Source organism: Taeniopygia guttata, chromosome 4 (genome assembly GCF_048771995.1).
Source record: "Taeniopygia guttata chromosome 4, bTaeGut7.mat, whole genome shotgun sequence".
Taxonomy (NCBI): domain Eukaryota; kingdom Metazoa; phylum Chordata; class Aves; order Passeriformes; family Estrildidae; genus Taeniopygia; species Taeniopygia guttata.
In genome coordinates, this window is record NC_133028.1 from 39,948,211 (window position 1) to 39,972,824 (window position 24,614).

The following is a 24,614-nucleotide window of genomic DNA, read 5'->3' on the forward strand; positions in this document are numbered from 1 at the left end:
GAGTTACTCATTTAATCTTCTTTCAGTTTACCATTTATATTTCCCCTTACAGGCATTATATCTTTTTGATGCTTGAATTTTTAAGCGTCATATAACAGCTTCCTCCTCAAAAATTATTTTCAAAATATATCCAGGCATATAAAGACAAAATTCTTCAGATCAGACATGCCTTGTAATTTCATTGGGTTTTGAGTGTGTCCTTATGCTTGATTTTCTGAGGTAGAAAGTGTCATGACATTGGTAAATAGAATGGAAATTGTCGCAGCATGGCCCTTAGAGAAATCAGAGCAAACTCTCTGTCACTCACCTTTATTGCACTGGGCCTTTAACCAGAACCCACTGCAGTTAGCTTGGTTAGCTTCAGATAACTTGTTTTCTCAAGATAACAATGTGGTAATGAACACTTAGTTTGTTATCTTAAGATCAAGATTTTGTCAAGGTTCCCTGGATCCCTGTTTATCACCTGGTTCCCTGACGAAAATTAGGGTGTCCAAAACAGTTTTAAAATTCTTATCACGGGAAAGAGGCTGTGGGCATTAAGACACATGTTTTCCAGAATATTTCAGTCCTTTCTGGTACAGCCTTCTAGCTCACAATCAGGATAACCTGCACATGACTCTCTAATTAGACATTGCCAGCTTTGTACTGGTAGTTGCAATATTGAATACTGCTTGGTTTAGATTTAAATTTTCTCTTCTGTTGGTTTTCTTTCTGGTTTTTATTTGGTTTTGTTGGTATTTTTTTTAAATTTTGTCTTTTAATTGCCTGCACACTGTAGTCAGCCATGGCTACCTCAGCAAACTGTTGGCACAAGCAGGACATGCCACCTCTGAGTGTTTCACTGTTGGTGTTCAGTGATGATGCTTGAGTGGAAAGTAAGGCACCAGCCATGGAAACTGCTTTCATCCATTTCCTCTGTCAAATTAGACAGTTTCAAAAGAATTTTTAAAAATCTTGTTATGCTCCTACTAAGCATTAGAAAATTTTTGCTGAAGGGAGCTGCTGACGGATGAGAACTATGCTTACCTTAAGGAAGCTGCTATTCCTACAACTTGCTCAAAATTGATAGAAGGTAACTTTTACATAAACCATCCCTTTCTCATTTGGTGACTCTTCATTTAGAAAGATGCATTCTGCAAGCAGAGGACAGATCTTTTGGAATCCAACAATTTCCTTTGTGTTCAGCTTCAGGGAGGTCACCAAGTGATACCAGGTGCTGAGGCGCAGAACAGTCCTGATGAATTTAAAAAAAAATAAAAGAAAAAAAAAAAGTAAAAATCACCAACATTGAAAAGAAATAAATGATTGCTAAACACAAAGGGATCAAAGGAAAAAAAATGTGTCTGCCTATGAACCACACAATAGCACAAAACACTTTATACTGTTCTTTCCAGCTGTAGGTCTGAAAAGCCTCAAAATTCAGAGCTCTTCAGCAGTTGACTCAGGCATACAAAAAGGCTAAACTGAAATTTGTGTAGCATTTTAATGAAAAATGTTAGTCTTTGGAAAAGCCTGAGACTTTAGTTTTATTTTTGTTTCCTAGTTTAATGATAAAGCAGGAAAAATAAATATTTATTGTTTTTCTGTTAAGCCATTTTTATCTAAGCCATTTTTTCTCAGTGACAGTAAAAGAATGTAAAATATTGAAAGTAAATTATTTTAAAGTCCCCATATATAACTCACAAGTATGAAAATTCAAGAGATATTAAGAGGTCTTTTTATTTTCATGTGATTTTTTTGTCTCTTCTTTCTTGATTAATCTAAGACTATAACTTTAAAATGCATTTCTTTCTCTAAGGCAAGCTTTTAAAAATTCAGTGGTTTACAAGCTGCTGTGAAATACATAGGAAAGATAAATGGATAATTAATATTACAATGGAATATTATGTTACATCTACTGTAATTATCTGGGCTACAATATAGGTAAAAATATTACCTGTTTATTAATACATTTTCAAAGGTCATTACTAACTTTCCTAAGGCATGACAAAATATATGTGACTAAGGGGTTTTTTTCCTATGAAAAAGTTGTGGGAAAAAGATCAGTACATAGACATTCAAGAAACTGAACTTTTAAGTTCAGCCATGTTTTCAGGAAAAAAAAATAGAATACCATATCTTGTACCAGTAATACATTATGTATGTTTTTTGTACGGGCTTTGAATGTTTTGCTGATGAGTAAGGCCAGGCAAGATTTTGCTCTGTGTTTTTCCTGTCACGCAGAATACTTTTTCTGAATAGAATTTGAAAACTTGGTGCATTTTCTAGTCTATATGGACATCTCGCACCTGGATTTCTGGAGAGAATGAATAATAAATGACATAAGAATTGGATGTAACAACAAAGTATTTTGATGCATTCAACATCCTTTATAATTTATACAATGAATGTATTATCCAGATGTGTGTCATGATCAGGAATAATTCAGACACATTTGATTCCCAGTACCTGTGTCACACCACATGCATGCACATAATCCTGTCCTAGAAATAAAAATGTCAACCATTTTATTTAAGGAGAGCCATGCTGTAAATGATCCACCTGCCCAGCACTTAAGCTTTTGTGCCAGGAGTAGTTTCCTGTAGAAACTGTTTCTCCACTGATTTTGGAGTTGATAGATATGTTTTTAAAGAAAAAAAAAAAGGATTATTTAGAGACTGAAAAGTACAAGATTGGAAAAATTATTATAAGTGTTTGTTTTATTTGATTTTTATTAATTTCCCCCAATTTATTTTTTAATCCTCTGCATCAAAGTCTCACAACAGTTGTTTCCTGGAATCATAAATTTAATCCCCAAACTGTTAAAATAAGGGATAAATATGAGAAAAGTGTTACCTGCTTCAGCAGCATAAATGCAAACATTTGTTTTTATCAGATTAGTACCAATCAAAACAGTGTAAATTATATTACTTGTGCTTGTTAAAGAAAGCTCTTCACATTTGGATGCACAGACATGATGTCAATATGACCACATGAGGATTTAATCTCATTGGAACTGACACCTTGCCTCTCTGTAATCAACCATCTGAATCTTACTTACTGAGTTATATTCCAGAAACAAACTTTAGACAGCTAGAACTTCTTCCAAAGGAATCTTGAATTTTTATGGGAGATATCTTATTGACAAGGATTTGTTAATATTGTTCTGGGGCTTTTAAAATTTTATTTAAAGTAAAAATTCATACTGTTCATGGTATCATGTATATAATATTTTTTTAAAAAAATTTATTTAAAGTAAAAATTCATACTGTTCGTGATATCTTGTATATAATCTTTTTTTTTTTTTTTTCCATTTTTAGATTCAAATTCACAAATGCTGTGGAAATCTGGTCTTTTGTTTGAGAAGTAAATTCTCTGAGGCAAGCTAGCTTTTTTTCCTTTTCTTCTGCAGCACAGAACAGGGACAAGAATAATAGATGTATCAGCAGAGGCAAATTACAATGGAGCAGCTCTCTTCTGTACATGAATGTGGAGCAATATTCTCACCCATGTGCCTAGTAGAGAAGTCATCAGTGGAGCTGTTTCCCATTTCAGAACCTCACTTGAGAAAAGCAAAGGAGACCTGCCATAGCAAGGAGGGAAAAACATTTCTTCCTCTTTTGCATTCCATACAACATAAAGCCATATGGCTTACCTGATTGTACACTCTTTTAAGACCTATCCTTACATAAATGGAAAAAAACCCACGTGTACTTATACTTAATCTGACACAACTATGCACTCCATAGTCTAAAATATTCTAAAGCTATTAGGTTCCATCAGCATCTGTGCACCAGCAACAAAGTGCTTCAAGAACATCAGAATCAATAAGACATTAAGTCATGAGTGTCTTATTATTGCCCAAATTGGCATAATTATACTAGGATATAAAAACAAATTGTCATTTAGATAATCTTGCTTTCTGTTCACTATCAATTTAACCTGGATGCAAACATATCATTAAGTGTTGTGTACTCTAATTGAGGAAAAAATGTGATTTTGATAGGCAATGACCGGATGAGAAAACCAATTAAAAATATATATATAAACTGATAGAAAATACTGAGAAAAGGGTTTTATAAAGCCTGGGGGGAAAAAAACCAACAAACCAAAGAGATGAACAAATAAACCACCTCCCCCACACACACAGCTTTTATTAGATATTATAATTTTCAAATCCATATAAAACTACTTTAAAGCACAAACACTTATTTTCCGATAGCCCTGGAAGACAGAGACATATTGGGTGTCAGAAAAACTGTGGAATTGTAAAGGAACCATAGGGAAGTCCTTTCTAACAAGCACGAGGATAGACTCCCAAAGGAGCCTAAGCATCAGAGATCAATACACTTGTCAGGAGTCTCTCATTCCATGTGTCTGTCTGTCTATCTTCTGTCTGTCTACTGGAATATAGTATCAAAAAGAAAATAAGTAAAGCTCTTTTCTTCCTTCTGACCGAGATTTTTCCATTTTAATTCTCTTTTATATGGAGAAGCATTTTTCAGTCCCTGCTGTCCCTGCCTATCAAAGAAAAAAGCAGGCAACAGCTGGCTGATCAGAAGTCAGTATGACAATCTGACACACAGAGTGGCAATCAACAGAGCTACAAAAGAGCAAAGCCAGAGTAAGATGAACACCATATTCTGAATCTTCACTTTTCTAACCATAACATAGAGTCTTTTACCAAGGCTTTCTTCCAGATCAAATGAAAATATGAGACAATGAAAAATCTTTCATATGCTTAGCCTTACCTATAGGGAGTTTATGCAACTGCAACAGAAACAGAAGAAAACATCGGCTTTATAAAACCTAATTTTAAGAATTCAAAATGTTATTTCAATTTCCTCTTCCCACATTGCAAATGTTCAAAAAAAAAAAAAAAAAATCAGAATACTTCCACAAAATGGCCATACCTTTAATTAGTTCCTTCACTGTTTTTGATGCATATACTTTGATCTACATCAGATTGAAATCTGGCCTTTTTGTTTTCACACCTCTGTTGTAAGTAGTTGCACTAGTAATAAATTTTCTGAGTTAAATCAGATAGAAAGTAATAACTTTTTTTCCATTTCAGACTCCTATTTTACATTTGTTTTTCTGCAGTCTTGTTATACAATATAACTTGAATGCAACATGTGCGGTTATGTTTCAACTGAAGGAATGAAAAAATGGGATTTTTTAACATCTGAAGAGATGAGATCCTTATACATAAGAAAAGAAGTATGAATATTCCTAATCTAGTTTTGTGACATGATGCAACATTGCTTGAAGCATAAAAATTATCACATGGCTTTAATTTGACTGGTTTTGATTCAAGGATCAAAACCATGGGGGAGATGAGAAACAAAATCAGTTATTGGCACTGTGCTTATAGATAGTTTCTCTGCAAGCACATAGGTCAATGAGAGCTGGCCTTCAAGTAGGGAAGATGACTAATAACATTCAGATGAATTAAACTGAGAATAAAAATACAGTATTCAAAACTTGGGAGTGACCTAGGGTAAATATTTAAATTTATATTATATTATATTTATATTACATGTATATATATAAATATATATATATATTTAAATTTATATTTATATTATATCCCAAGATCAAATACAGACCACTATAATATAGATGTTTATATCTATATATATATTGTCATCTGCTTTCCCTTCATAACTAGTGGAGATAAAATTAGAATATAATTCACCCTAAAAAGGATGTTCAAAATGTCAGATTAATTAAAACCTACCTGCAACTGCCTAATTCTCTTTATGGACTGTAAAAATAGCTTATGCTGATTATTTCAGATCTGCACAGTTCTAGTCTAAAATTAGGTGAGATTAATACCACAATTAATCTCTTATTATTACCTGAGCTAGCTGTTAAAAGCTAGCTAGGACACTTCATGAGGCCTGCAAAACACATATTTGCAGGATCATCTTTCCCACAGTGAGAAAGCCATAGAGAGAAGCAGATCTCTTCTCTAAAGTATACACTGGCTGGCTATATGCAGAGTGTGAAAAAAAAAAACTGGTAGCTTTGGAACTCACCTTCTACCAGTAGCTAGTGAGCAAAGATAGATAATATTCTGTGTTTTCAAAATGAGGAAGTCATTTCCAGAAAAGAAATTATAAAGAGGGACATTATGTATTCAGCTACAATTAATACTTCTAGCATGTCTTGGAAACTCATTTTCCATAGAAATCAGTTATTCAGATAGTTATTCAGACAGTTCGCAGTATGCTTTGCAAATTAATTGGAAACCTCAGAGAGTACATTGATGGACATGTGTAAGGCACATAGCTATTTAATTTTTCTAAAAAAGAAAAAAAAATCATTGCAGGCTTATTTTTTCATATTTTACCCAGATGCTACTTCCATGTTTTCTGCTTAACAAAGAGCTCTTTGCTTCTGAGATATTTAGTTTACCTAAACTCTTTGACTTTATTCAGCTGTGCCATATTTATGTGAAATTATCTTATAATATACTTAAGACAAATTACTGGCAGATCAGTTTCTCAAAAGTTGCTGCTGCTACCTGGAGCTGCTGCACATTTATAATCACATCTAGTTTCAGGCAAAATAAAACAATGAAACAGGAAAGCTAGAAATCTTAATTTAAGCTTAATCCAGTGCTCTGAGGTATCCAAGACAACAACACAGGTCTTTCCATCTCTCAGGAGTTACAGAGAACCTCTGCCCTCCTGGGTCATTTGTTAGAGGCTGGGTCAGATATCCAAAAATACCCAAAACACTTGATGGCACCTCTGTCAAGGCACTATCGTAAATAGAGAAATGCAGTTTATTTTGAGGAAGAACAGTTAAAACTGTTCCCTGGATGAATTTTAAATAGAAAGAATTAATCTTTTTGAAGTCTGAAAAATTTCAAAAGAGTAGTGGTCCATAAAGGTTAACAGAGACACCAGAAGGAGGTACCCTCTGGGAGTGCTCTGTGTTGAAGATTAGAAAGGTTAACACTGTAAAAGATGCAGCTTGAAATATAGACTCAAAGAAGAAACCTGGACAAATGTTTTGTTAGAAGAGAAAGAAAAAAATCATCTGAAGAAAGAAAAAAAGAACACCTCTAGTTTGCTCTCATTTCAAGCAATTTATTTTTATAGCTCTTTTCTTTTTATAAATACTCCTAACTGTTTGCCTATTTTTGATATTCTAGGCAAAAACTATAAAAAAATATCTGGATTGAAGGAACTGGAATTTTATGATAAATAGGCTGTAATGAGTATATAAACCAAAACACTGCTGCCTCCAGGCTGACAATGAACTGGAAATGCAGGAGACACAGAGAAATTTTTATGTAATGAAAGGTAATCAGGAGGACCTTCCAGCATTGCAGTAAGATATCAACTGCAATGTTTTCCCCACTCCAGCACCTCATCACCTCCACCATCACTCTTAAGATGTGAAGGGATAAGGCATTATTCAGATAAATCATCAGTTGACAATTTAAGCAGTAAAATAGAGTCTTTTTCCAAGACAAGTATAAAATCCCAATTGTAGTCAAAACAGGTTTTAAATAGACTGATATTTTGACATTCTTCATTGGTGTTTTCCATTGCCTTTTTTTCCTTCAGGTCATTTCAATAGTAGAATATTTGCAGGTTCCATTTAGGTACCATATTTCATTCCTTCATTTCTGTGTCAGATCCATACTACTCCCTCAGATTTGTTAATCTTCACAACTAAACTATTTTAAAAAATTATTACACATCTATTTCATATGTAGAATTATTAGCTAAAGTGCATTATTTTCTCAGCTGCTAAATCAGTAGTTTGATTTTCTGCCATAGTCAAGTTTCAGCATGGGAGAGTAGAGCACCATCTTGGTTAAAAATCTGCCAAAGTTAAATGTAACTTAAATCAACACTTGAATTTTTATCATTTACTGTAGTTTTTACCCATCTAAGATTTTTTGGGGCACTGGTTCCCCAAAAATATCATCTGAAGAGTTTAATAGGAAGCCTTTCTATTACAAACCCAAAAAAAGTAAGAGAAGTTTGCCCAAAAATTGACTTTTAAACTAGTTCAGCAGGAAACAGCAGTGATCTGAGAGACTATCATGATACCAGACAGAAGAAAACTAACAAGAGAAGGATTCTTACTTGGATGATATCAAATTATGTTCATTACAGATGGGTCAAAATTTCCTCTGCCTTGTGCTGAAGCTTCCTTAAGAATTCAGGCTGGTTTTTAGATTTGAATGTCTATCAAGGACATTGTGTGTTCAGGATAAACTTTAATATTTTATGTCTTGTAGTAAGGAAATGCTCTTAAAATTTATTTCACATTGCAAAAATGTCAATTTTTGAATTCACATTTTTGTTAATTGGAAAAATGTTTGAATTTTATTTAATTTGTTTCAATATTAAGCTTTTTAATCATATCATTGGAAAATAATTATTTTACTGCAATCTTTACCAGATCTAAATTGAAGACTAAACTTGCATATGCAAGACAAAATGACACTGCATCAGCATATCTTCTGTAACTCTGGTCCTTGGACTTCCTTATGGTCCAAGTAGATTTGGCTCATAACAGCTTGTTGAGCAGCAAACATTTACATTCCCTTGATACATTCATGGAACATCTGTTGCTGAAAAATATTTTTAGAGACTAACTTCCTAATGAGGGAAAAACAAGATAGAAGAATTTTTTTCTTTTAGGAAGAGGATGAATAATCATGGAAAACAAGAAAATGAGAACAAACCAAAGTACAAAAAATACCCCAAATGAACATTGCTCTGTGCTTTTCAACAAATACTAAGTACATACCTATGTTAAAAAGCTTAATATAAAATACCCTACCAAGAAAAATTGGTAAGTAAAAAAATCCCTAGATTAGTATAAAAGTGACTCGAGAGATTAAATATAAAAATTCTTCAGAGAATCATACAGGGATTTAACTATTCAAAAATAATAATGATTTGGATTACAGGATTATAAATAATTCAAACATTAGATTTTTTATAAACATATACAGTAACTTTCTAATTTGTTAGTAAAGTCATGCATAATCATGTGCACTTCACTGACATTGGCAGTTCTATTAGGAGAAATATTCAACAGAATTTGTTTATTTGTAAAATGGTAGTAACCAATAATGTTAAAAATTAATCAAAGAAAGTTCTTGGATTTTAAAAGTTAATATATTATGAGTAAATTACTAATTACAGACACTGATGATTCTAAATTTCATTAGATATTTGTGATTTATGCAGGAGATTAGATGCCATTAATAGAAACAATAAATTAAAAGGCAGCAGGGCACAGTAATACATTTACTTAATGTGCTGGTAACATGAGGCTCTGGTCAGCTGCAAATGCTTATAAGAGATTATCAGCTATAGAAGTTCTGTTATTTCCTGTACCAAGCTGATCTGAATGACTGGTTCCTGAGAGTACTCTTCTAATTTATTTGATAAGCTTTACACAATGACATTTTGCTCAATGACATATGCAAACTGCTAAACTAGATCTTAGGGTATTCTGTAGTAAAATAATAAAATCATGAAATCATTAAGGTCAGAAGACCTCTAAGATCATCCAGTCCAACCATTAGCCCAGCACCGACAGGTCTGTCACTGAACCATGTCTCCAAGCACCACATTTACACCTTTTTTGAACACTTCCAGAGACTGTGACTTCACCACTTCCCTGGGCAGCTTGTTCCAATTCTTGGTAACCCTTTCAGTGAAGAATTTTTTCCTAATATCCAATTTAAAATTGCCTTAGTGCAACTTGAGGTCATTTTCTCTTATTCTATCACTTGTTTGGTGGGCAAAGAGGCCAACAACCACCTTGGCAGCAAATTCTTTTCAAGTAGTTCTAGAGAGCAATGAGGTCTCCTGAGGATCCTTTTTTCCAGCCTGAACAACCCCAGGTCTCTCAGCTGCTCCTCATAAGACTTGTTCCAGACCTTTCACCAGCTCTGTTGCCCTTCTCTGGACACACTCCAGCTCCTTAATGTCTTTCTTGTAGTGAAGAAACCAGAATTAAACACAGGGTTCATGGTGCAATCTCACCAGTGCTGAGTCTGTGGTAAAGGGGAGATAGGAGCATGAATCTTAAAGTCATAGGAAAAAAAAACATAGAAATAAAAATAAAGGAAAAGAAAGAAAAAGGAAGAAAAAAAAAATAAAGAAGTTACACTGCTTTAGAGCTCCTCATACAAGAATACACAGTAATCCAGAATCCCTGAATACTGCCCATGAGTTTTTTCCTTTTTTCTCATTTTCCAGTAGCATGAAACCTAGGGGGGAAGGTGGGGGACAGCTCTCTAGGGAAATGTTCTCCCTGCGAGTATAGTTTGTTCATATCCTCCAAATACTGTTACAGTTCTGAAAAGGGATAACAGTAGAAAAATAATTTGTGCTTTCCTTAAATGTACTCAAGTGCCAAGAGCTACATTTTGAAACCAGTGTGATATGAATGTGTTATAGCTATCACAATTACTGCTAATTGCCAGTTATGGATCTTTTCCCAGCTTTATAGTTTGAGCTTTTGCCTGCTGCTACACTAGTGTACAAATCTGAAACAAATCAACAGAGCAGCTATTTCTTCATATCTGTTGCATGAGAAAATAGACTGGCTGTATCTGTAAGGCAGTGAAATACACCAAGAGAACTTCTTAGCTAATGAACCATTCCAGCCAACGTCTGGCATGAAACAGGGCACAAACTGCTGAAAGAGGTTCACATCATGTCCTGGCAAACCAGGATATAGCCTCTTGCAATGCTATCTATCATACTGTCAAAGATATCAAATCAGCTCTGCTGGGGAGGGATTTCTGCCATCCTGACAGAGACATTTTGTGACCACCTAGTGCCAACCAACTAGTTAGATTAGCTTTAGCTTTTGGTCCCACACATACATTGCTTTTCTCCCTTGCAACCTTTCTCTTTCCTCATACCTCAACCTAAATAATGGGAAAGGGTTTGCATTTGTTAACTAATCACTCAAGTCAGACACCAATCTATTAATGGAAAATTATCTGCCAGTATGAAATTATCTTTGGAATCCATCATCCACATTCTTGTTGTTTTCTTGCAAGTTGCTGAAATAACTGAGGAGTAAAACTGAGATAACCTTTCCAGGTAATAAATCTAGTCTGTTCTGATGTTGACATATTCCATATCTTCTTGATATTACAAGAAATTGAAAACAATTTTTAAGAAAACTCATGAAATACCTAAAAAAACATGCATCTTAGTAATTCTAACGATGCCTGTCATAACTATATTACAGATAAACTTCCAGATTTGTAAATACTAGTCAATTTGAACAGACTGATTCCATCAATACATAGGAACCGTTAACAGTAATTGATAAAGGCCATGTTTGATGCAGATAAACTTTAAAGAAATTTGAATGAGACTCCCTTGTTACAATGCTATACAAGTTATATATCAATGTAAAGCAAACTATGTGTGAGAGGGAGACGAAGCTGATGATGCAAAAGCTGATAGGCCTAAAGGTAAGAGGACATCTACTGGAAATCCCTTTTCACATGTTTGCAACTGAAGACATGCGGATCATTTATTCATCTTTTTTATTCTGCTTGAGAGCTCCTTCTCCCCAGCCTCATTTCTATATGTTTTCTTAGTACAAATGCAAGTCCTAGTTACTTCTCCTTGGTTTATAGGTATTTGATCTCAAATTCAATGCAATAATTTAGACCACTTACTGCATAATCCTATCAGTTCTGTCAGTCATCTAAATATATTCATTGCCTCTGTGAAGGCACCTACATCCCTGAATGTAGCTCCACACAATCAGGACATTCTCGATGACAGGTAGGTGTTTAATCCACTGTGCAGGCAAGAAGTGGATAGGGAGGGGCTGAAACTGTGTTCTGAAACCTGTGAGGTCAGAGGGCTCCTTCAGTTCTTCAGACAAGTTTGGGATGTCTGTGCTCTTCCCTAATGCTGGAGCTCACCTGTTTCCTGCAAACAAAGAAGGTTACTCACACCATGTTATTCAAACACTGTACGCCGTAACCGGAAAGAGATCTTTCAAGAGATCTTTCAAGCTTCATGATTTACTCTTTGGAGGTGTCTTGTCTGACCTTATAGATATTAATAATTACACCAAGAATCCACATTCTAATTATTAAAGGATCAAAGAACATAAATTATGCGCATTGCATAGTTATTCAGAATACTGAACCTTACAGACCTGTAATCTCAGCAGAACTTCTGTTATTTTTTGTCTTCATGGCTTCTACCATTTAGCAGGTGAAGGATAGCTATCATATTTATTATTACTTTTAAAAATTTAAAATTACACACATAATAGAGACAAACTTGCTGACAGCTACACTAGATTAATAAAATCATGAGGGGAAGCAGAGAGGCAGGCGCTGACCTTTTCTCTATGGTGACCAGTGACAGGACCCAAGCGAATAGCCCAAAGCTCTGTCAGGAGAGGTTTAGGTTGGATATCAGGAAAAGATTCCTCACCCAGAGGGTGGCTGGGCACTGGAACAGCTCCCCAGGGCAGTGGTCACAGCGCCAAGCCTGACAGAGTTCAAGAAGTGTTTAGATAACAATCTTAGGCATAGGGTGTGATTCTTGGGGATGGTGCTGTGCAAGGACAGGAGTTGGACTTGGAAGATTCTTGTGAGTTCCTTCCAACTCAGGATTCTGCAATTCTATGATGAGATAGGTATTTAAATGTTTATGCTTGGTGTTAATAGAGATGTATTTAAGCACACACTTAGAATCTTTATGGTCTTTCATGACTTTAAACACAGTAGAATTATTTGGGCTTTTACAATTGAAGTTAATCTGGTTCCCCTGACTGCAGATGATCATTTAAGGTACAGATAGCATTAAACACTGTTAACTGTTCATTAATTATGATATTTTTAGTGTGAATATTATCTTTTAAAATAGAAAAATAGATAAACACTTTTCAAAATACTGTGTACTGAAATAGTTGCATTGAATAACAATTTTTTTAATACTGAGACTATTTCATGCTAAATGAACATTTGTCATACAAATTTTTATTACCTCTGAGACAACACTAGTCTCAGGCTCCCAGTGGCATAACCAATGCAGCCCTTCTCATATTATGCATTTTATACTACTATATAAAAGTGGCTTCATCTCAAGGGGGGAAAGAATTTTACTAAAAATCAGTTTGGGGAAAATGTTTCAGAAGTGATTGACTTTAAAACTCCCTGACAATCCTGGGTACAATACTTAAATATCCTTGCCTGTCTCTCTGCCTCACACACATACTTCCAACTCACAAGTTGAATAAACCAGAAGATTGCATTAATATAAAACATGAACAGGACAATTTCCTTTCCTGCTCCCAGGTGATATCTTGTCTTCCCCAGTCTCTCTCCATTCTAAGAATTATGTTGTTGCTGCCTAGTGCTGCAAGTTCAACAGCAAAATTAAAGCATTTCATATCAACTCAGTGATTACAGCAATCTCAGGAGCAGAAGCAGCTTTTGAGCAGAGGAGGCCTAAAAACTAATATTTCAGTAACTTGAGATGCACCCTAACTCTTGACTGAAAAATGTTAAAAATTCAGATTCTGTTCTGAACCAAATTCTGGTGCCTCCACCTCAGCTCTGGTCCCTCGGTAAAGTGCCCACTCAGACAATTCCTGAAGGCAAGAAATCTCTGAAGAATTTGGCACTTCAGGCACTGCATCTCTGAACTGTAATGGGGTTTAACTGTCATCTTAATGTATAGCTGTTCAAACTCTACACTACAGAGAGATACTTAATCTCAGATACATAGAAAAATACAAAATCTACAATAGAAACAGTATTAGGAGTTTCCCAGGTAAGTGATAAAGGAAAGTAGTTGGCCTGAATTGCTTTCTCAGTCTAATATTCGAAGTAAATTAGTATAAAAAGTTGAAGTTAGGCCACCAGAATATACTTAGTTTAACTTAAATTAAACTGTATCCTATAAGTAAGAAATACAATTTTTTTGCATTGTCACAAGTAGAAGAAAATGTCTTTAGACTCTTCAGAGACATTCATACACATGTAGATAAACTTTCAGTCTTGGTGCTAGGTTTCCCACAATATATCATATGCTTATGCTCTTTTATATTTACATCATCATCCAAATAATATTTTTAATTCTTTCTCCCTCAAGTCGTTTCTGTAGGTCTGATTATTTCTTTACTTTTATATACTAACAATATAATAAATGCTGAAATGTTCTGTTTTGTTACATTAATGGAATAAGCAGCAGATTTCTGAAAACAAAGAGCATTAACATTGCCTTCGCTTAGACAGCAACATGTCAAATAAGCAGTTAGTGCATAGCACAGGCAATTTCCAAAGCAAAAATACATAATATGTTCTATATTACAGACCTTGACTGACATCCTTCCTTGTGCTAAACTTAATTCCAGCATTTACTGGTGTCAGTAAATGACTCACATAGAATTTCCTAGAGGCACCAAAAGGTTGCATTTTTCAGTGGGTTCATTCCAATTTCTTCCCTTTCAAGCCCTAAGTATGAGCTGGGTCTCACAAGAGCCTTATATGTGTATCCTGGCAGGTGATTTAACAAGTAATCTCCCACAAAACTCTATAACCAGCTTTGCAGTCACTCATATTGCAGTCAGTGCTGTATTCCCAATAACAAACACAGCCTACAAGCTTCCACTTCTTTTATGGCACATCAGAGAACAAAAAACTACACTCCTGATCTTAGACATCTTATTTATTTTTCATCTATCATTTACCGTATAGGGACCCAGAATGATCCTACTGAGTATCTACCTACCGAGGTGGATATTCATTTACTTTGGAATATCAGTGGTTGATAGGCAGAGTGTAATCCTTAAAAACCGGATTTGATTTATACACAAAAATTCTTTCCTTACATAGGATGATTCACAAAATAATTACTGCTTAAGAAACTGAGCATCCTTCCTGAAATCTTGCTGCAAAGCACCATTAGGCCTCTCAGATTTTTCTGGTGTACATGCCATGGTGCATTATATTCTTGGCTGAACTGAAACATACATCAAGCACAAAATCACATTCCCATGACTGAACAAATTACCAAGTGTCTTTTAATCCACTAAATAGCCACAGGCATTTACTCCAAGCTTACAGTAAATATGAGGAAACTTGGCTATGTTATTAGGCATGCCATTAGACAAGAATATACATCTGTGGTCAATATCATTTCCTCTGTTGAAAAGATGCACTCAAGAGGATCTACATAACATTCCTGGAACTGCCCAAGAGAGATGCAAGAGAGAAATCCACATTTAACACAGTTAATGTGGCAGGTGCAGGCCATGATCCAAAGCACATCCAGATTGGAGGCAGAAGAGACAAACAGCTCCAATGCTGGTTACTGGGGAGGGTTTCACACTTTGTATCCTAAAGGTGTATCCTAACAGGTGGACGTCATGATCTTCCCACAAAATCTCAGCCTGCAGAGTCATTCAGAAAAGTTTACTTTTTTTTTTCCTTGAGATAGAAGGAAAAAGAGACCCAATATAGCTTTTCATAGAAATTGATTGCTTTGGAAATCCAAATGAGTACTTTTCATTTATATGCAATGCAATAGATGCTCTGTCTCAGAAGAGGAAAGAGGTATTATTGGTATGTGTAAGGTCACTATTTAACACCCAGATACCCCAGTCAAGTGTTCTCACAAATAAACAATGTATGGTTAGACATGTTTAGGGCAATTTACTTGAATACTCTGGGATAAATGTTGTAACTGTAAAGGCTGAATCTGCATATGAATCACTATGACGCCTTTTAAAATGCTGTATTATACCAGCACTATTTCGACATCTGCCCAGCTGTGAATTGTTCTGATGTCTCTCAGTGTGGGCTGCCATTTTAAAGTGACTCCCTCAGCAAGAAGTCTAGTCTGTGATGCATGTTTTGTGACAAAGGAAACGCTACAGTAACCATCAAATGAATAGATGGAGGAATCAACAGATGAATGATGTAGTATCTCACTGTTGGTATAGTCAGATAAATTGTTTGCTAAATTTCCTACACAGTTTCCTTACTGTTTTCACAGAATAGCTTGTCAGGATCTTAAATTTCAAAGGTAACCAAGAACCATTTTATGTATTCCCCGAATTACCTGCCTAACTTTCCTGTTTTTCCCTAAATTTTACTTTATAGTTTCAGAACTTCATATTTATCCAGCTATCATACAATCTTTCAGACAAAAATACAGACCTATCTAGAGCTGACTTCTCCAATAGCATCTGGACGTGTAATAAGTAACTAATGTGAGAAGATAGATCACTCAATCATGGTATGCAACACTGCAATAATTCTGCAACAGGACTAGTTGCCTAAGGATGGTTTTAGTGCTTGTATGCAATGTGGATGAGTTGCTGTCATTCAAATACCTCTCTTTTTCTTCTTCAGTAATTTAATCCTGGGGTTAGACATTCATTAAGACAAAATTATTCATTTATAAGATGACCAGACAGAACAAAGGCCAGAGCTGTGCAATTTGGTGCATCAGAGGGAAGGCACACACATGGCACAACATACTTAAGATGTTTCAGGAGTTATGCACTGAGCTCTCCTGTTACAAAGGGGAAAACTAATATGAAAGCAACTTAAAATTTTCAGGGGACAACTTGATACCCACATTTCCTCTTCTCTATAACGCCTATACAAAACAAAACAAAAAGAACATTACTGAGCCATACCAAAAGATTAATCAAGCCCTATAATCTGCTCAACAGTGCCTACAGAAAGTTATATGAAAAGGACAAGCCTAGTATAGACTGTTCAAATTCCTCATCACAGTGCCTATGGGCAGCACAGGGTCACAGAGGCATAGGAGGCTTTGCTTGCATGGAATCTCCCAGGAAACCTCTGTTCCAGACTACTGCTGGTCCACCGTGGAATGCTGAGGAAGATGCAAGAGACAATGAAACTGCAGCTATGACAAGCTGATGACAAAATCCTACTTAACATTACTGGCAATGTTGATAATATCTTCTCACCCAAATGAACTATTCCCTCCCTGAACATGACTGAGTATTATTTTCATTAAAACATATGACAGCCTTTCTGTGTGTGGCAAGCTTAATGCTTTCAAACAAAGAACACATTTCCATACTTCATTTTTTAATCCTCTTTAGCTGGAAGATGTTACCAGCTTCCAAACTTTCTTCAGATATATTAATCATGTTTTCATCAGAAAACAAAAGCAGACTATTTGTCTCTCCATGCACTCTTAAATTCAGCATTGCAGCAGACTGAAAATCTTAGCTACATAGATGAAGGGTTAGACACGAGGATCTCTGAGGGTTTCAGGGGAAAGGTGAAAGAAGACACTGACAGCCTAACTAATTACTTTTTTGATATTTTGTTAGCAGTTTTCAAACTCTATCATGTGGTGATGATTCTTTTCACTTCAGGTCAGCAAAACAACCTTATTCCTCATGTCCTGTGGGCATCCTTAATGTGATCTTACACAATTCCTCATGGTAGAGCCAAAACAGCAAACTGAATTGAAACATCCACTCTTATACAACAGCAATCCCACCATTATTCATTAATTTTTAATAGCTTTTTCTCAAATACTTCATTTTGACTGTATAGGGTTCACTAAATAACTGCACTAAAAATAGGGACTGAGACAACACAGCACACCATACCATCCCAAAAGAAGGCCAAGAGGTTTCCTTGCACTAACTTTCCCTTGCAGCCTAAGCTGGATGTGCACCTTAAGCCAGTGTGACCTTGAAGTGTAATCTTCTTGTGGCGTGAACAACCTTGTCATTTTGGGATATACAGACATAAACTAGTGTCCTAGACAGACTTTGGTCTTTGAACATAGAGGAGAAAAGACAAAGGGGCAAGGCAGAGCGGTAAAATCAATTAAAAATAAAATTTAAAAACCCCAAAACACCTGTGTCAAGACAAGTCTGATTAAAAAGTTCAACACTTAACACTCTAAATGGAAGGAAGTCAGTTACATTACCTTCCCAATAGGTTTTTAAAAGTGTTGGTGTGTGTTGGTTATTTTTTACATAAAAAAAAAGAAGTTTAGGTCACATAGAAACAATGTTTCTAACTTCTCAGTGGCAACTCTACAACCAGACATCCTACAGCAGTTGCATTATACTGAAATAAGTTCTTGAAAAAATAATTTTCAAAGAAATTGAGACAGAGAGGAGAATATTCTTGAGAATGAGTAGCAACTGATTTTCTTTGGGAATGATGCAGAATCAGAGAAGATTTATGCAGGCTTTGGATCCTATGCCTGACCAACTGGGCTCAAAAGCAATCACAAAAAGGTGCTATTTTTTGAGCATAGCATTACCTGAAATTCTCCACTTACTCATTAGCTTGGTACTAATAGAGAATGAAAACTTGTCTCTGGAAATGTGCAGGAGAAATACTGTGCTCCTAAGAAAAGTAAAACTTTTGAAGGACATCATTGTCATCACATGCACCTCTCAAATAACACCATTTCTTTCATTTCTCTAAATTTGAGGAATCTTTGACTGACAGTCACTTAACAAGTCCACCATGTAATTATGGCATACTGACTGATTCCATTAAAAGAGATGAAATAGTGACTGGAATCAAAGATATAAAGCTACTGGAATGACAGCTACAAAATAGAAACGTAAATCAGGAGAAGCAATAAGGACATGTCAAAAAGACATCAGAAGAAAACTGTGATGCAGTTACACTGAACAAACAGATTATCACAAGGGGAAATTAAAAACTGGAAAGACAATAATCAGTTAGAAAAGTCATAGAACCAGAGGAAGATGTGATGGACAGGAAGTGCACTAATGGTAAAACCATGCACAGATCCAAGTATCCAATACCCATATTTAGACACCATGAAAATAACCATTTTACAATAATTTTCAATTTAAATACATTAAAAATAAGCATGTCAGTGGTCTCTGTTAAAACAAAAAGTTGGGGGAAAAAAACAAGACAAAACAAAAAAAACCCCCAAAAAAAAAAAACAAAAAAAAACTGAAAAGGACTTCTAGAGAGAGTCTAAGTCTTCAAAAGCTGAATGCAGGGATTACAGTGGGCTGACATCTTGCCCTACACACTGAGGGAATGCTTCTGAATTATAGGTTGGCTATTGATATCAAATTGAATATTAGACAGGAAAATATAGTTGTGAGACTTTCAGTGAAAAAACAAAGTTACTAAAGTCCCCACCAAAATAACATCTAGAGGAAAAATAGCTCTTCCTGAAGAATAAAATAATCTTGAACTGAAATACAAAAGTGAAAATTAAACTGGTTACATTTGTTTTAATTGCTAAGCCCATATATATGCTAAGGATTACAAGCAGGTTAAATTCAAAAGACAAAGATCATGAAGCTGTGAGACATATGAAAAAATAATTAGAGATACTTTATAAAACAGTTTGAGGCATTATTATTAATACTTCTTTGAGTTTACAATAGGTACTGCATTCAGCTGTGGACCCCTAATTCCAAGAGGTCATTGAGGTGCTGGAGCATGTCCCGGGAAGGGCAACAAGGCTTGTGAAGGGTTAGAAAACATGGCCTCTGAGAAAAGGCTGAGGGAGCTGGATTGTTTAGCCTGGAGAAAAGGAGGCCCAGGGGGACCTTATTGCTCTCTACAATCACTTGAAAGAGGGCCAGTCTCTTCTACCATGCCTGCAGTGAGGACCAGAGACAATGGCCTGAAGCTTAGTCAGGGGAGAGTCAGGTGAGATATTAGTAAAAAACCTTCACTTTTGAGGGTGGTCAGGCATTGGAATAGGTTGCCCAGAGAGGTGGTGGAGTCACCATGCCTTGAGGTGTTTCAAGAGGTGTCTGGATCTGGGGAGGGAAATGTGGTTTAGGAGTTAATGGTGTCAGTGCTGGATGGATGGTTAGTCTGGCTGACCTTAAAGGGCTCTTCCAACCTCAGTGATTCTATTACTCTATGGATTCTATATGATTCTGTGGATAATCACACATAAAAATCTTAGAGCATGCTTGAAATACAGTCAAGAGGGCTACTGTAACCTGTCATAAATGTCCATTAAATCTGTACTTGCAAGACATGAAACTCCAGCATATTTTTCTCTTGTGGTGGTTTGCAGCATAATGAACAAAAGAAACAAAGTCTAATACAGACTGCTTAAGCTTCTTTTTCAGGAGAGTCTGTATTTCAGTACTTAATATCACAGGCACCTGTGATTGAACAGTTCGATGAAAAAGAATTGAGGCAGTTAAGAGATAATTCAAAAGGCTACAGAGGTTGGAAGGATTTAGTTCAGCTGATCCTAAGGGCATTGCCTTTACAGCACAGTACATCACTACTGGAATTGTGTTTAGCAGGAGAGAGCAAATTCCCAGTTTAGCAGAACAGCAGCAGAGACTAGAACAAATTGTAACATGCAGCAAGAAAAAGTGATAAAGACATAAAAAAATGCATGGTATAACTGGGATTCAAAGGCATGAAATCCATTATGAAGTGGAGCTCTAGTTCATTTCTACATAGATAAATCATGGAATTTAAAAGACTACAGCTATCAGAAAGGTTACTCCTCAATTCTGTGAAGTAGAGAATCCTGAAGGTGAGGTGTTGAGGAAAACAAGTAGGTGAAAATCAATTCTTAGTAATGAGCGGATAGACAGGTAGAATTTGCAGACAGCCCCCACCCCAATTCTACAGTGACCCCGAAAGAAACAGTAGAAAAGACTGAAAAGGAGCTGAAACAGGGGTGTTTCACAGGAGTACAAATGAAATTCAGGAAAGATTCATTGAGCACTTCTAAAATTACCACAGTGGAGCTGTGGTAGTGTTTCACAAAAGGAATCTGTACTGACATTTTTGGTAAATGAACCACACAAGAAGTCAAACACATAAGTAACAAACATCTAGTCCATCTATGTTGAGTTCCAAGGAATGAAGATTGCACAATTTACAAGCAAAGAGACAGACAGCAATCTCTGTTCCCTTGCAGTTTTGTTGCATCTTATTTGAGACACTTATGTCACATTTTTCTATCTTAATGCATTTATTGTGTAGTCTTATCAGCTACCTTGGAGAACTCATTTCTTTAGGTAAATAAGGTCTTGACTTTTCGAGTCTGATTATTTTCCTCTTTCTGCTCCTTAAGAATTACTGCTTCAGCTGTGCTTTGGCTGCTAGTGACTACCAGGACATTACATAACTGCTCCTGACTCCAGGCAGGCAGTCATGCCACTGGATCAGATTTTCTTGCCCTGCGTGTTGAACAACCAGGCTGCTTTATTTGGCTGTCTCAGCTTGGTTTACTTTATTTATATTTACTGTTTGGCTTACTTTATTCTCTCTGTTGACTCCTATTGTTCCCTACCAAATATCAGTCAAATTTTGATTTCAGCTGTAAAAAAATTCAAGTTTTCTAAAAACTATATTAATTTGCATTAATTTTGACCCTGAGTCAGGCAAATTACATAAACTACAAGGAGCTTTGAAGCCTCTGGAAATGTGCTCATGTGTTCTACATCATCACAAATTTGTTTCACCTAGGCCTCAATACATATGAAACATCTCTAGCAAATGTAAATTTATCCATAATTCATTTTGCAACATAGACAAACTGAAACAGCGTGAGAATATCTTGATTGTGACAACAAGTATGCAAGAGATTCTAACACCTCATCTTGAGAACTTTATTGCACATTTTATAGGTTCATAAATTTATAATCTTAAATGCCTTAGTAAAAATTTACAGATCAATTAATAAATGTTAATATTCACCTGGAAATAGTATATACCAAGCTTACAGAACAGGTCTACTTTTATACAATCTGTAATATTTTTCAATATTTTTCAAACAGTCAGTATGGAAAGGACAACTGAACTGAGAAAACCAGTGAAAAAAATCATATACAGCTTCATCTGTGTTCATTGTATTCGTGTTAGAAGCCATGATATGGTTAGAAACTACTGTAGATCTCTCCTAAAACATGGGCTTGAAGGGGGCTACTTCAGCATGCTGTGATGCTGCTAACCAAAATTCATATTTTAATTGTTATCACTATATTGCTGCATTAACTCTAATAAGGAAGTTCAAAATCACACTTAGAGTGCAGATCCCTCAGGCATCCTAGTTGAAGATTAAAGTAAATGCAAGCAAGTTAGACTGTTTGTTTTCTCCCTTTCTCCAACCTGTCACAGTGCCTCTGGGAGGCAGCTCAACCCTCCTGCGTATCAGCCACACCTCCTCAGGCCAGCACCATCAGCAGACCTGCTAAAAGCACGTTCTGCCCCACCATCCAAACCATTAGTGAAGGTTTGGTATGGGACTGGAACAACTACACATCCCAAGGGTACACTGCTAATTACCAGCCTGCAGCCAGGCTTTGTACCACTGATTGCCATGCCCTAGTCCAGGCTATTCGGCCTTCAACAACTTCTGCACAAGAATCTTACAGGAAACAGTGAAATAATTACTGAAATCTAGGAAACAACATCTACTACACCCCCATCATCAATCAAGACAATCATTTTACTGCACAATATTTTCATGCTGGCCAAACATTACTTCACCTTGGTGGGTCCATGCTGATTACTCCTGTTTTCTTGTTCTTCATGCATCTAGAAATGGTTCAAGAATTCAGTTTTCTATCACCTTCCCAGGGACTGAGGTGAGGCTGATCAGCCAAATGTTTCAGAACAGTAGCTTGTCCCAGGAGCACAGAACTGTTCTTTCAGTGATTATTCTTTGCTATTACTCATATGATCCTGCAAATAATTTTTTTCTGCTCACATTATTTCATACCAAAGCTTATTTATTTCTTGTTTAAAATACCTTTTGTCTCCCTCTGATTGCCAATCCATAACTCTTAGATGCAAAAAACATTTTTACATTATGGAGCTAGTTAAGAAATTTCAGCATATTTGCACCAAAAGAAAAAAAAAAAATTAATTCATGGTTCATAGCCTTATTTACACACACAGAAGCTCTAAATATTTGTGTGAGCAAAAGGACTTTCCCTGAATTTTCATCACAAAATTGAGTAAATAAAGGTGGGTTGCTTGCTTAGTCATAGAGAAATTAGACCTTGTAAAAAATACTAATGACCAAAATTTTTATTATACCTTAGTCAAGGTAGAAATCTGCTAAATTTAACTATTTTCTATATGCTCTGGACTTGATTTCTATGTATCTATTACCTATACCAGCAGAAAATGTTATTTTACCTGAAAGAAGTTGGAGTTTCTAATTCATATCCTTAGCATTTCTAAAGCCCGAGAGATTTGTCTGTCAAAAATTACCTGTTAGGTATTAAGGCATTTTATTTAAATCTCAGGTCTAGATTAGTAAATGTGTAAATTTTATAATTTGAGAAAATTCCATTGACGTGCCCAATCATTTTGTCATGCAATTCTTGGACCAAAGAATTCCTGGGTATATATTTTGAAGATATTCAAAGATCTATTTTACTTTGCACAGCCCAAGAGATACATAAATCTAAGGAAAAAAAATTAAAAACCTAAGCATCATGCTTGCCAGAGCAAGCTAGGAAAGAATTTTTATTATTTAAAATTACTTTCTCTCTCTGTGAAATGAAACTTTCAAAACAGAAATGAGGGAAGACGGGAAGAAGAATCAGAAGAGAGGGTTAATAAGAGTGCAGTTGCTCCACCTGATCTGGGGAAGGTGGATACTCAGGGGTTTATCATGTACTGAATTACCAAATGTGAAAAAATCTCCAGCAAAGACGAATGAGCAAATTTTACTCTGTCATGATCTGTAAACTAATAAAAATATTTACTTGAGACAGATATAAGAGACTTAACCTGCAGCTGTGAGCACAGCATGACACTTTGTGTATGGTTCTCTCACCTACCAAGTAAACACTGTGGGCATCACTGCATTAACTGGCAGGTGAGTCTGAGTCTTTACTCCTCTCCTCAGCTCAGGCCCCCCCAAGACTGCTACATACACAGAAATTACTGACACATATTTTATTTCACTAAAGCAACAAACTGTTGTCCTAGAAAATGCTCGGTTTTGTGTCCTACATAGGAGCCTTATTTCCATGTCCCCCTCTTTTATAACAAACATCATCACCCAGGAGGGGGAGGAGATTTCTGCCACTCTTCAGAAAAGAGTTCATATTTATTTCTTAAATCATAGCATTACTTACACCTCTGTAATTACCTCCCAATTATCCTTAACACTACACTTTCTGTGATCCTAAATCAATCTCTCTTTCTTTGTAAATCAGTCTGTGACTTTGAATACTACTAAAAATTGTACTCTTCGTCCCACTTTTGAGGAGCTTCCCCTGTTCCAAATGCAATGAAGCTTACACCATTTTTTCTGGGTATCACCTACATTATCCCATATCCCAGTCCTCTCCTGGAGACTGGCATACAGCACAGGTCCCCTTGCACTGGGCAAAAAATCCTGAAATAGAATACTGGGCACTGACGACAAATTCACAGCACCCTTGGTGCAATATGTAGACCTTGGAACCAGTTTGGCACTGGGGAGCTTCCCGCTACATGCAAGGTTCACAAACCTTAGAGCTGTTCTCAAAAAGCTGCCAGTTAGCTTTGAGTGTTCACACTACATAGTTTGTGGGCAAAATTGCTTAATTTTTCTTGAGTTTAGGTGAATACAAGTCTCCAAGTTCACAGTGTTCTGGCCCTAATC

At 35.9% G+C, this 24,614-nt stretch overlaps 1 long non-coding RNA gene across 1 annotated transcript in view; it reads right to left on the reverse strand.

Moving 5' to 3' along the window:
- Positions 1–681: 681 nt before the first annotated feature.
- LOC140683959 (uncharacterized) overlaps positions 682–24,614 on the reverse strand; it is a 117,446-nt gene continuing 93,513 nt past the window's right edge. Inside the window, exon 5 of the long non-coding RNA XR_012055656.1 lies at positions 682–1,234. This is a non-coding gene — a long non-coding RNA (uncharacterized lncRNA). The remainder of the gene's footprint in view (positions 1,235–24,614) is intronic.